Source organism: Odocoileus virginianus, chromosome 21, assembly GCF_023699985.2.
Source record: "Odocoileus virginianus isolate 20LAN1187 ecotype Illinois chromosome 21, Ovbor_1.2, whole genome shotgun sequence".
NCBI classification, from domain to species: Eukaryota; Metazoa; Chordata; class Mammalia; order Artiodactyla; family Cervidae; genus Odocoileus; species Odocoileus virginianus.
Window position 1 is genome coordinate 26,992,317 of NC_069694.1, and position 13,593 is coordinate 27,005,909.

The 13,593-nt window shown below is 42.7% G+C and overlaps 1 protein-coding gene and 1 non-coding gene across 2 annotated transcripts in view; one reads left to right on the forward strand and one right to left on the reverse strand.

The window, feature by feature from the left end:
- The window catches only part of FAM184B (family with sequence similarity 184 member B), a 115,155-nt gene that overhangs the window by 27,865 nt on the left and 73,697 nt on the right, over positions 1-13,593 (forward strand). The gene's annotated exons all lie outside the window — the stretch shown is intronic.
- TRNAG-UCC (transfer RNA glycine (anticodon UCC)) lies at positions 3,614-3,690 on the reverse strand. Its single transcript is given in 2 exon segments — positions 3,614-3,649; positions 3,654-3,690. It is a non-coding gene; the product is annotated as a tRNA-Gly (tRNA).

Genomic DNA, 13,593 nt, shown 5'->3' on the forward strand with positions numbered 1-13,593 from the left:
AACTTGGACTTACAACTCTGTGTTTTTCATTAGTCAGGGGCTATTTTTTTCCCAGGGGACACTGGGTTCTCAGAGGCCACTCCCTATCCTTTCGGGGCTGCTGGGTGGCGGGGTGGGGAACACTTGGTGATGTCTGAAGCCACTTTTGGTTCTCACAGTAGAGTAGAGAGGAGCTATTGGCATTTGGGATGCTACAGTGTCAAAGTGCCAAGACTGAGAAATCTTCCATCGAAAATATGAGAAGGAAGCATGATGAACTGAAAGAATAAAACTGCTTTTATGAAGGTTAAAATTATTTTTACACATTTTTTTATACATCTGTGATACTTATTTGTAATGTCTTAGTGGCATCTCTGTGAATCAAGGGCCATGGGATTAAAAGACAACCATGGGAAGTAAATCAGCAATTTTTGCCAACAGACTTATAAAGCTAAAGAACAGGAAACACAGTGGTGAAGGTGTGGTGATGGAGACATTTGTTTAGGCTGGTAACAGTGTGAAATGTTCTCACTGTTCTCAAAAGAAGTTTGACAGTGTGTTAATAACTCTTAAAAACTTTCTTATTCTTTCATCCTCAAATTCTTCTTCTGAGAATTCATCCTGAGGGGAAAATCCAAAGTGTGAAAAAAAGCTTTAATGCAATTCTGTATTCTAAGCACCATTATTTATAATGAAACATTGAAAATGACTTTAATTTCCAACAATAGGTGTATATAGCAGTAAAATATGATAGAGGTACATGGTGGAATGTTATGTCTACATTAAGCATGATGTATATGAACAAAAAATCACTCATAATGGTAAATGCAAAAGTGAGGAAATGAAATTGATTGCACACCATGATCATAGTTATGAAAATAAATATCTTAAAACATATACGTATAAAAGCAACCTTAGGACTGCCCTGGCAGTCCGGTGTCTTAGACTCCATGTTCTCCATGTTCAGTCCCTAGTCAGGGAACTAGACCCACAGCTGCAACTAAAGATCCCACATGCTGCAACTAAGACTTGGCACAGGCAAATACATAAAATATTTTTTAAAAAGGCAACCTGACAGGAAGCACATCCAATTGTTAGCCAGGCTATTTCTTTGTACCAGTGAGGATACAGGTGATTTTTATTCTTTGTCTTTCTTGAGGTAATACAACTATGTTTATTAAACTTATTTTGTTCAAGGCAACAAATATTAAATGTATAGATTGTACAACAATTCCATATTTAGATCTGTTTCTGTTCTTTTTTTTTTTTTTTCTGATACCTTCTGTCTTCCTTTTCTCTCATTTCAAAAGTTTTCCTGAACGAGTTACATTGGCAGTAAGAAATTTATAGATGTATTTCAGAGCACCCTTAATCCTCTAAAATTGTAAGATACATGTACTCTTTTTTTTTTGAAAAGTCTTTTAATTAGGAGTAATTTTTTAAAATAATGGTTCTTTTGATTTATTTTTACCTTGATCCTATACTGTTTTGATAACAAGAAAGAAAATCATGAAAAAATTTTTTACAGGGGATTGAAGCGCAAGGGGCTAAGCCATATGTCAAATTCAAGGACAACTATGGATCAGCGTTAGGGACTCTCAGTGGACCAGAGGATCTTGATCCTCACTTCTGAAGTGGGATCAAGGGGCTCAAATGCCCTCACTGATAGACGGGTCCTTTGTATCTGCCTAACCTTCAGAGACAATGGGGGTTCCGGAACCAATTAGATGCTCATTCCTGGGGCTGTGAGAAGCCTCAGAATACAGCATGCACCTCAGGGAGCCAGAGAAGAGATCCCGAGGCATCACAGAGAGTTTCCAATCTAGTGCCATTCTAAATTCAGGCCCCTGTTATGCCACCAAAGAAAAAACAAGTAGCATTTACTACTTCTGACTCTCAACTTTCTGTTGACCTTGTGTTTTCTCAAGATAAGAGGGCTGGTCCCTAAACTTCTGTAGTGATGTTCTCTGTCGATATTGCAGCTATTGAAAGTGAAGTCCAAGGTGGTAACTGAGATAATTCCTTCCCTTGGTCTTCTCTTCCATTGCCAATCAACTCCAGGACTCCTCAGTTTCCCAGTCTAATGTGATCTACATATACTGGGAGTGTCTTCACCATGTTACTGGCTGGGGGACAAATTCCTTCTTATTTTTTATGGCCCACTGCAGGAAATCACCACTTTTGAGAAATCATCATGGCCCACCCTGGCCCCCACCATGCATGCAGAGTTAATGACTCTGTATAGCCTCTCACAGTACACTATAGGTTCTCAGTAAATAATCATTGTAAAATTTAAGAAAGAATGTAGATTTTATTCATCATGAGTTCTCATTTCTCAGTTACTCTGTGAACTAACAGCATCAGTCATAAGGGAGTTTAATGAAAAAGTGATTCCCAGGGTCTCCTACCCTTCTCTTGAGTGAAGCTGTCTTTGGGTTGGGTCCAGGAAGCTGCCTTTTATAAGATACCCCCAGGGGACTTTTCTGCACACTGAAGTATAAGAACCATTGGCTAAGGTAAAATGATGCTTCAGGCCAATTTTCAGGCAGTCTCTGAAATATTTATAGCCATCTGAAACTTTGCTCAGAATTATTTACTTTTCGTGATATTACCAAAAGGCAGGGGGTGGGTAAAAATCAAAAGAAGCAATGAACGTAGGCCTAATAGTTGTGCATTAGAGATGTAAATGCTCAGCCATTTTTCTCTTCTCTCATGAAACAGCTATAAGCTTGTAGAATCCCCCAAACAGAGTTTTAGAGCTGGAAAAAATCCAGTCCACTTCCCTTGATGTTATATTGGGTCCAGTCCAGAAATCCAGTCCAATTCCCTTGATGTTACATTGGATCTTCCAAAAAATGAACACCAAGACAAATTTCGACGTGGAGGAGATTTATTGGGAGAAGTGCCTAAAGTATGGGAGAGGGAACAGGACTAGACAGGGAGAACCTACTGACTGTGCTGCAGGTCTGACACCTGTAAGAGGCAAGAGGGAAGGAAGAATGGGGTAGAAAAATCCACAGACTGCAGTCCAGCTAAGGAAGGGTCTTGGCCAGGCTGATGAGGGGCTCCTGAGCAGACAGGGCACATTAGAGGAGTCTTGTGTTGGTTAGAAATAGCCCAGTCTTGTTCCTCCCTCTGGGCTTGGTTGTTGGTTAGAAGCAGCTTTATGGGGGTGTGGAGTGGGAAGGAATCATTGCCTTGGTGGGACTGTCACAGTGAATCTAAAGGTACCAATTGACTATACTCCACACGTCAAGTTCTTGGAATGAGAGAACTGGACAGTGGACCCCTGCCACATGCTCCGTATCACAGTTAGAAATTCCAGGAGTTGGTGATGGACAGGGAGGCCTGGAGTGCTGCGGTCCATGGGGTCGCAAAGAGTTAGACATGACTGAGCAACTGAACTGAACTGAAGGACTAAACTTTAGTGCAGAATTCTTTTATTCCTCAAAGCATTATTACTTTAATGTCTAACCACATCCCATACCCCCAACTGTCATAGGCTTGAATTGATGTTTTTTTAATTTATTATTTTTTAAAAAAATATTTGTTTGTGTTTATTTATTCGGCTGCTCCAGATCTTAGTTGTGGCACTTAGGATGTTCAGTCTTTAGTTGTGGCATGTGGAATCTAGTTCCCTGACCAGGGATTGAACCTGGACCCACTGCATTGGAAGGAAGCACAGAGTCTTAACCACTGGACCACCAGGGAAGTCCCATGTAGGTTTGAACTTAATCTTGTGGATTCTAGAGCTAGGTCTCATGAGAGGTAATGAAGGCGAGGCTGGCCAAGTACAAAAAGGAAAAGGAGGGATGCAGAGGGTATGGAAGGTCTTTGGGGGAAAGAGTGAGACAGCTGACTAGGGTCACAGCTGGTCTGTTTGTCTTTACAGCAAGCTTTGCATTTCCCTCGTCTGGAGAACCCCTCCCACTCTCCACATGGTTCTCAGAGGGCTCTCAGTCTTGGTGCTCTACTTCCCATCCCAGCCAGGAGCACACGACCTAGGCGGCTGGAATCCTTAGGACTGGTATTCAAACTTTGGGAGAAAGAAATTCTGTTTCTGCTGGAATAACAAAACTCTGATTGCAGGTAATAGGGCAATTGATGATGGTCTTTCTTGTTCTTTGCGGAGAGGAACTCTGGAGAATGGAGACAGGCAGAAGTGAGCAGAGATGAGAGGTGAGTAGAAAGAGAATGTATGTGAGTCATGAGCACATTGAGGTCTTGCCTGGCTTCTGTCCCTCTCCCCTCTATTCTGGGAGGTCCTTCCCAGACATGTGGGTCAGTGTGCTCCCTTTTACCTGACTATACTAGGCAGATTCTAACATGGCCCCAAATTCTCAGCCCCTGGTATATACCCATCTTGTTTTAGTCAATCAAACACCAATCTAGGTTTCTCTGGAAGGGATTTTGCAGTTGTAACTAAGGTTTCAAGTAAATTGACCTTAAGATAGAAAGAGTAGGTGAATCTGACCTAATCACTTGAACCCTGAAAGCCCAGTCTAGAGATTGCAGTTGGAGAAAGCAGAGAGATTTGAAGTATGAGAAAAACTCAGTGAGGGAGATGTACTAAAGAATGCAGGCAGCCTCTTGGAGCTGAGAGCAATCCCAGATAATGGTCGTATAGCCATAAGGAGGTGAATTATGCCAGCAGCCTGAATTAGATGAGAGACGAATTTCTCCCCAGAGCCTCCAGATGAGAATTCAGCAGGCCACACCTCAGTTTCATTCAGCCCTTGAGCAAGAACCTGGCCACATCATACTTGTCAGTTTGTGGTCATTTCTTTGTCAGCAGTAGAAAATGACCACACTTGGATTCACTTTGCTTACAACTGAGGAAGTCCCGACTGAAGAGTGGGGAGAGCATAGACCCCCTTCACTCCATGAGCCCTCTACAAACTGTTGTTCTTCACTCTGCTTTTCTTGGGTGTGAGTCTGCTCAATAATGGCAGCTGCTGTTGACTAGAGTGATGGAAGAATCCAAAAATACATTTTGATAGGGACAAAGGGAACACAAAATGGTCCTGAAGTGGGCTAGGGAGGATTACCGAGGGAATGAAGATGGGGGAAAAGACGGGTGGGACCTGGAAGAGACATGTCTCCTAATGAATCTCCCTGCTTCCACCATTCTCAACAGCAGCCAGAGTGATCTTTATAAAATGTGGATCAGATCACACTCTGAGCTCTCCAAGGCTTCCCATCTCACATGGGGTAAAGCCCAGAGTTCTTCGAGAAGCCATGGGACCTCCACAGCTCAGCCCTTACCTCTCCTGCCTGCCCTTTGCCCTCACTGCTCACTCTGCCCCGGCCACACTGGCCTCCTTGCTACTGCATCAGCCTGACGCACACCCTTGTGCCTCTGAGTCTCTGCCGTTAAACCTCTGCCGGCTGTGCTCTTCCCCAACACCCTTCATTCTTTACTTTTTGTGTCATCTGCTCTCTACTCAAATGTTACTTCCTCAGTAAAGCCTTCCTTCTCTGCTCTGTGTAAAATTTTAACTCCACCCCTCAAGTGTTCCTTCCTTGCTTTATACCTTTCCTTTGCATTTATTATTTCCTACCAGATTGTTTATTCCACGTATTTCACATGTTTGTTGTCTGACTCTCTTACTTGAATGTCAGCTTCAAGCACCCAAGGATTTAGATTTGCTTTGAGCATGCTGTATCCCCCATAATGAAAACTATGACCAAAAAGGGGATGTGTGCATAATGAGAGATATGTTTGGCTTTCTAAGGGTGATTTCTTTCTCTTTAAAAGAAACTGGTGGTAGGTAACGCGATCCAGCAATCCCACACCTAGACATGTATCCAGAAAAGACAAAAACTCTAACTCAAATAGATACATGCATTCCAGTGTTCATAGCAGTACTATTTACAGTAGCCAAGACATGGAAGGAACCTAAATGTCCATCAACAGAGGAATAGATAAAGATGTGGTACATATACCCAGACATAAAAAAGAATGAAATAATGCCATTTGCAGCAACACAGATGGACCTAGAGATGAAGGTGAAGTCAGAAAGAGAAAAAACACCATGTGATATCACTTATATGATATCGTAAGTGATACCCATATGATATGTGAAATCTAAAATATAGATGGACTTACAAAACAAAAACAGAGTCATAGACATAGAAAGCAAACTTATGGTTACTGAAGGGGATAATTTGGAAGTATGAGATTAACAGATGCATACTACTGTAAATAACCAACGAGGACTTACTGTATAGCACAGTGAGTTATATTGAATATCTTGTAATAAAACCGTGAAAGTGAAAGTTGCTCAGTCGTGCCCGACTCTTTGCAACCCCATGGACTGCACAGTCCATGGAATTTTCCAGGCCAGAATACTGAAGTGGGTAAAGCCTTTCCCTTCTCCAGGGTATCTTCCCAACCCAGGGATTAAACCCAGGTCTCCCTCATTGTGGGCGGATTCTTTATCAGCTGAGCCACAAGGGAAGCCCAAGAATACTGGAGTGGGTAGCCTGTCCCTTCTGCAGTGGATCTTCCTGACCCAGGAATTGAACCGGGGTTTCCTGCATTGCAGGCAGATTCTTTACCAACTGAGCTATGAGGGAAGCCCAATAAAACTGTAATGAAAAATAATTTTTAAAAGAATATGGATATATAACCAAATCATTTTACTATATACCTTAAACTAACACAATGTTATAAATCAACTATATTTCAATTTTAAAAATATGAAGAAATTTGTGGAGGATATATTGTTTAAGAAAAATTGTGAGCTGGCCATTTGTTCCCTTTAGCTACAAAAATCCAGGACAATGGACCATATGGCTTTGCAGTTTACTTTGCATGCAGAGCCAACAGTGAAGACAGCTGTGATGGAAAAAGAAATACATGATATAAAACATAAACCCCCCATGAGGCTTTATGATACAAAGCACCTGGGAGCCTGGAGGTTGGCTCCTGGTGACAATTATCATTTATAAATATTAAATAAATATAATCATGAAAACACTCATTGCTCCCAGCCAACTTCTAGCTGGGCAGCTGCCACTATTCCTTGTCTGTTTATTATCACCTGAGTGATGAGGCCAACCTGACATCAGGACTCTCCCAAAAGCAAAATTGTTTGTGTTATTTCAAGAAGTAAGGGGTGTAAACAACAGCCCAACTGGGTCTTAAAAGTTACAGTGGAAAATCCCTAGCTACTCCCAAAATATGCCCTGAACTATAAATAGCTACATATGTTTTATGTATGTATGCATGTTTCTTTTTTTATTGTGTTTGTGATGTGAGCCATTTAATACAAACCCATTTGTTTATGACTTATCAGCCCTTTCTCATGGACACAGACTTTGTGCAAGACACAATGCAAGGTACAGGAAATACAAAAGTGAGCAAGATAAATGGGTTATTTATTAGCTAATTTATTTATTTGGCTACGTCGGGTCTTAGCTGTGGCATGTGGGATCCTCATTGCCTTAAGAAGGATCTTTCGTTGCAGCCAACAGTCTCTAGTTGTGACTTGTGGGAGACAGACTTTTAATTAGTTAGGATTAGGTTCAGTTACATATATAACAGAAAAATCCAAACAAATGAGGAGTTTTCCCTCCCTTACATAAAAGAGAACCAGAGGTACAAAATTACAGGTTGGGATGGAAGAGTCATGCTGTCGCAAGTCAGGTTTTTTTTTTTTCCATTTATTTTTATTAGTTGGAGGCTAATTACTTTACAATATTGTAGTGGTTTTTGCCATACATTGACATGAATCAGCCATGGATTTACATGTGTTCCCCCATCCTGAACCCCTCTCCCACCTCCATCCTTCTGAGTCTTCCCAGTGCACCAGCCCTGAGCACTTGTCTCATGCATCCAACCTGGACTGGCGATCTGTTTCACACTTGGTAATATACATGTTTCAATGCTATTCTCTCAGATCATCCCACCCTTGCTTTCTCCCATAGAGTCCAAAAGTCTGTTCTATATATCTGTGTCGATAACCCTATATGCAAGACAGGCTTTTTAATCTTTCCACTCTGCCTTGCCAGCCACAAAGTTTCTTCCTCAACATCAATTTCTGGTCCAAGATGATTGCTGGAGCTCCAGGCATGACAATCCTTTTCCATGCTGCTGGGAGGAGAAGGACAAAGATATGCACAGCCCCTCACATGTAAGGAGGCTTTCTGGAAAGCTACATAATACTATTTCTAACTTTTCATTAAGTAGCACTTAGCCATGTGGCCACAAACAACTGCACAAGGGTGTGAAAAATAGAGTAAATTAGCAGGATATCAGCTAAAAATTGAGATTCTTGGGATCAACAAATTGTCAAGCAGGATACCACGCACTGGTTATCAATGCTCAGGGAGGACCCTGATTATTACTCCATGGAGGAATAGCAAAGATCATCCCGTGCCAACCACCAGGAGTAGAAGTCCAAATGCTTCTTTCCATAGCATCTTGGTGTCTGAGTTGCCAAGGAAAACACAACATTGTTAAGCGTTGAATGAATCAACCCTTTACTGACAATGAGAAGAAAGAGAAAGATCAGCGCCAGTGGTGCATGCTCATCCCTCTGCTAGCAGATGCCTGTGTGCCGACACAGGGCGATTGTGCTGTAGCAGAAGGACCCCTCCTACCCACTTCAGGAGTCTGAAATACTGAAATCTGAGCACATGCCTCAGGGCCATTGACCTACATGCTTCAGCAGAACAAAGGAGTACACGCTGAGCCTGAGACAGGGCAAGATATTCCTGCACAAGCTGGTAAGCCCATGCAGGCTGTGTGGATTCTTTATCTCTAGGTAAGGAAGGAGTCCAGGCCAAGAGGCCCATTCTTATGTGGCCGAGCAGGGCCTGAAAGACTGCATACAGGAGACTGCCTTTCCCAGCACAAATAGTGGTCTCTGATGCAGAACGTAGTGTGGAGCGCTAAGGTTTAGTCCCCAAAGTCACACAGCTTTTAGGTAGTGGATCCAGGCAATGAACTTGGGTAGTTTGGCCCTGGTGTCCACATACTTAACTCCTGAGCTCTATAAGAAAGGGCTCGATGCTAAGGGATTCCCCAGCCACATGGACAGATCCTATGGGGGAATAGAGAAGGAAGGAAAAAAAGGAATGTAAATTTTAAAATCTATGTCTCTCTTCACTCTTCATACCAGAAGAGAACTATTAGGCGAGGATAACTCACAGCATCATTTTAGTGCCTCGGGACTCAGTACATATTTCTTGAATGAGTGAAGTCCCCACGGTGGCCCTGGAGGAGCTCTTGGAAGGCAGATGATATTGGATCTAGAGCTTCGTGTTGAGGAGAATTTCACCAGGGAGAGCGTGGCAGGAAAGGCATGCCAGATAGATGGAGGAGCTTGAGCAAAACCAGAAAGTTTTGCAAATGTGTGGCTTGTGCAGGAAACAGTGTGTAACCCAGTTGTCACTGGAACTTGTGGTCCTCAGAGGTGGTGGTAGGATTTGATACTGGATTGTTCCGAGCCTTGAATGTCATGCCAAGGAGCATCATTTTATCCAGGGGGCTGTGAGGAGCCCCATCAGGTAGTGTGGGGAGAAGCTGTGTTCAGTTTATTGACTCCTGGAGAGCAGGGAGCTGGGCAGCAGGGAGACAAGGCTGGAATAGTGAGGACCTGGCGGGTGAGAGTAGGAGGAAGCCCAGCACGAAGAGGGATGGACATGAAGACTTCCTGGTGGTCAGGCTGTGCAGTCTTCATGTCCTGGGGGGAAGAGAAAAGGGCCAGAGAGGACTCCTGGGTTCCCACCAGGAGGGGACTGCATTGTGGCATCCAAGGACAGGTCTGGATGGGAGGTAGCAAGGGGAAGGGGATGAGTTCGCTATGAGACACACCAGGTTGAGATGCCTGCATTACCTTCCCCGAGATTATTACCTCCGAATTGTCTCCCTGCTGTCCCCCTGGTCCCCCCATAGTTTATTCACAACCCAGAAGCCAGAATGATCCTCTTTAAGTCAGGCTTCTTTCCTGTTCACACCTACCAGTGGCTCTCATCCCTGGGTAAAAGCCAAAGTCCTTGACTCCACAACCCAGCCTCCCCATGACCTCCCCAGACTAACTTCTGTTACTGTCCCTTGCTCACTCCACTCAACCCTGCTGTCCTCAGGACCCTCGCTGTGGTATAGAACCCTTCACCCAGATGTCTGCCTGGCTAACCTCCCACCTCTTTTTCGTCTTTGCCCAGATGTCACCTTCTCAATGAGGCCAACCTGAACTGTCCTATTTCAAATAATGGTGCCCTCTCTCCCCATACTCCTCATCTTCCTTTTCTGGTCTGCTTTTTCATTTTCCATTGTACTTACAACCTTCTAACTAACCGTGATGAACTCATTTATTATATCTATTGTTTATTGTCAATCTCTCTGCTCCCTCCTCCCTCACCCTGCCACTAAAATCCAACTCATGAAGGCAGCAATCTCTATATGTCGTGTCCCCTGATACATCCCAAGAACCTTGCACATAATGAGATCTCAGTAAGGACAACGTCAGATTTATGAACACTGTGGAAATGTGTTGGTGTCAGAAATGGTGGTTTTCTACTCTAAACAGAGGTGCAGACTGTGGAGACAGAATCTGATATTCACCATGGGGTGCTGGTGGAGAGGCCTTGAGATTTCTCTGTCTGGAAGGAGGACTTCCACTTAAGGTGTCAAGGAAGGGATGTCAATTTGGGGATAGACCCACCAGGAGTCAAGAAGCCATCCCCAGAGTCAGTCCAGCCTGGAGACCAAATGGTGTGAGTACTTGACTATTAGTTCTGCACGGGAAATTCAGGCTCCCTGCCTTCATTCAGAGCACAGTGCTTTTCAGGCTCAGAGCTATATGTTGCTGTGGAAAGAACTAGGATTGAGTCAAACAAATTTGAGTTCATGGCCCACTAGCTGTGGGACAAATTATTTCACCTCTTTGTTTCTCAGTTAACTTTTCTGTAAAAGCGGAATAATAATGCCTTTATAGCCTTATTAATGTTACTATTATTATCATTATTCAAAGAGGTTATCAAGTGCCCACATTTTATATAGGCACCATTCCTGGCATCAAGTAAGCCCTTAAAATGTTAACTCTAAGGATGTTGATGATGATGATTACAATACAAGGACCTAGATATTTGCTGTTGCTAGATGGGTACATTTAACTCTTTCTCCTACTCATATCTCTGCATTTGTCTCTGTGTCTGAATCATTCTTTTCCAGTACTTAACTGGCTTTTTCCATGTGATGGAAAACAAGGGTGTAGGTCACTCAATCAATATCCTTCCAACCCTCAGACCCACAGGCAAGAGAGATTCTCTCCTACCCCAATTGAATAAAACCCTCGGAAGGACCCTGGTTGGCCTGGCTTGGATCCTGTGACCAGCCTGTCCTAATCACTTGGTCAGAAGAATGGGATTCTATCAGTAGCCAGCCAAGGATACCTACTCAGCACTTTGGGTCAGGGGTGAAAGTCTCTCACAGATTGTAGGTCAGATATTACATTTTTCTGGAAACTAAAGTAGTCATATCCTGTCATCATGTCATTTTTCATCACTTCCTGGTTGTTTTTTTATGTACTTGTTGCTAAATTGTGAGTTTCCTGGGGCAGGGACCGTGACTTCAGTATGGTCGCTCTGCTCCTTCATGATGCCTGATGAAGGGAAGGGCTTCTGTAAATGGAAGTTGTTGAATTGAAACTGAAAGTGAGCTATATCAGAGAGTAATAGAGTCTGTAGATAATGCCTGAGCAGACAGAGGTAGAGTTTTCTGGGAGTCTCATGGGTTCCAACTTTAGGGTCTTCTGAGACCCATTATCTTTCTCATGAGGGACTTTGAGATTCAGTGAAAAGAACATTGAAAATCAAGAGATTAAAGCCCACCTGTGACTCTTCTATACAAGCTGTATGACCATGTAGAAATCAGCAGACTCCTGGGGCCAACGTTGTCTTATTTATAAAATGAGAAAGATGGTCTTGGTGGTATCTTGTTTACAGTCTTAAAATTCTGTGAATATACTCATCTTGCTTTTTGACATTTTATTGATTCCTTTGAATCTCTGTTCAACATTTGAGTAGTGTCACCGTCTGGTATCATTTTTAAAGGTCATTGTATTTATCTTGCACCACTTAAAAATTCAACAGTAACCTTTTCAATTTAAACTGAAGGAAGACTCAATTTAGAGAAAAGAAGATTGGACTGAAAATCAGGACACAAGCTCTAGTTTCCCTTCTGCCCTAATGGGATGAAGGATATTGGCAAAACTCCTTAAAGTCTTTGAGCCTTGGCCTCCTCATTTGTATGTAACACAGCCGGTGTAGATTTGGTAAAAGGCAAGGTTGGACTTTTAACTTTCTAAGGTGCTGGCACAGGGGAAACAGCCTGTCTCTCTTTTTTCCTGTTAGTAAGACAACCATCTATGCTTTAGCTAAGCACATGTCAGCCCATCCAGAGACTGCATGTCCCCTCCTTCCTTGTGGCTCTGAGATAAAGAGTAGGCCTATGGGTGCTGAGAAAGGTGGTATATACATCTTCCAGTTTATCCCCAACCTAAGCACAGTTTGCTCACCATGGACCTCTTCTATCTGGGCCCAAAATTGAGCCCAGATAATGGAAGCTGCAGGTTGATGCAGGTGGAGGATGGAAGAGCTGAGAGGTAATAAACCAGACCCTTCCCCCCAGTTCTGACCACCACTGACCTAGGGACTGCTTTGAGAAAGAGAAAAGTAAATTTCTACTTTTATTTAATCCTCTGTATTTTGGGGAGTCTTTTATAATAACTTAGCCTGCACCCTATCAATCACAGAACTATGATTCCCTTTTACTTAGTTGGCACTCTGATTTTCTTTAAATGGCTTACACAGTGGTTGAGAACATAGGCTCTAGAATAAGAATGGAATAGAATCAATCTTGGTTTGGTTGCTCTTCAACCCCAGAACCTCAAGTGTGTTACCTAATATTCCTTGCCTTCGTTTGACAATCCGTATAATCAGGCAACATTGAAACTTACCTGCTGGGATTATTTTGAGGATCAGATGAGAGAAGGTATAGAGAGCTGTGACCTCAGTATTGGCATCTTGTACACCTTTAAAAAATATTCGTTCCTATTAAAATTATCAGTATTATCTGGATCATCCTTACTGTTATCACCATCATCATGTATTTATACGCTTTTAAAACTGGCTCTCTGAACATCCTAGACTTTGGAAACCCAGTAAGAACAGTCACCCAACCTGAACTGAGCACTCTATGACTCTGTATATCTGTTTGACACAGGGTGAATTTAGTACCATGCATGAGTGTGTGTCCTAAAGACACCTGCTGCCTTTGCACTTAGTCTGCTTGTAGTGTCAACTGCAGGGTGAGCGTGGTGTTTGCTGCACCCGTGGTTTTGCACATTCAGCATCCTCTCAGGAGCCAGAGCACCTGAAGTGAGATAAATGAGAGGTTGAGTAGAGGGTGGTTTCTTTTATTTGTCATCCTTACGTGTGTTTTTTGGATTATTAAAAAATGCCAATGACGAGAATCTAAGGAAGAAGCTTTAAACATTACCGTTCATGTGAAAATCTTTTCTTCCTAATCAAATATGATATTGGATGTAGAAAAGCCACGTGGTTAACTGCTTCATATAGTTTGGGGATTTTAAAAAATATTTT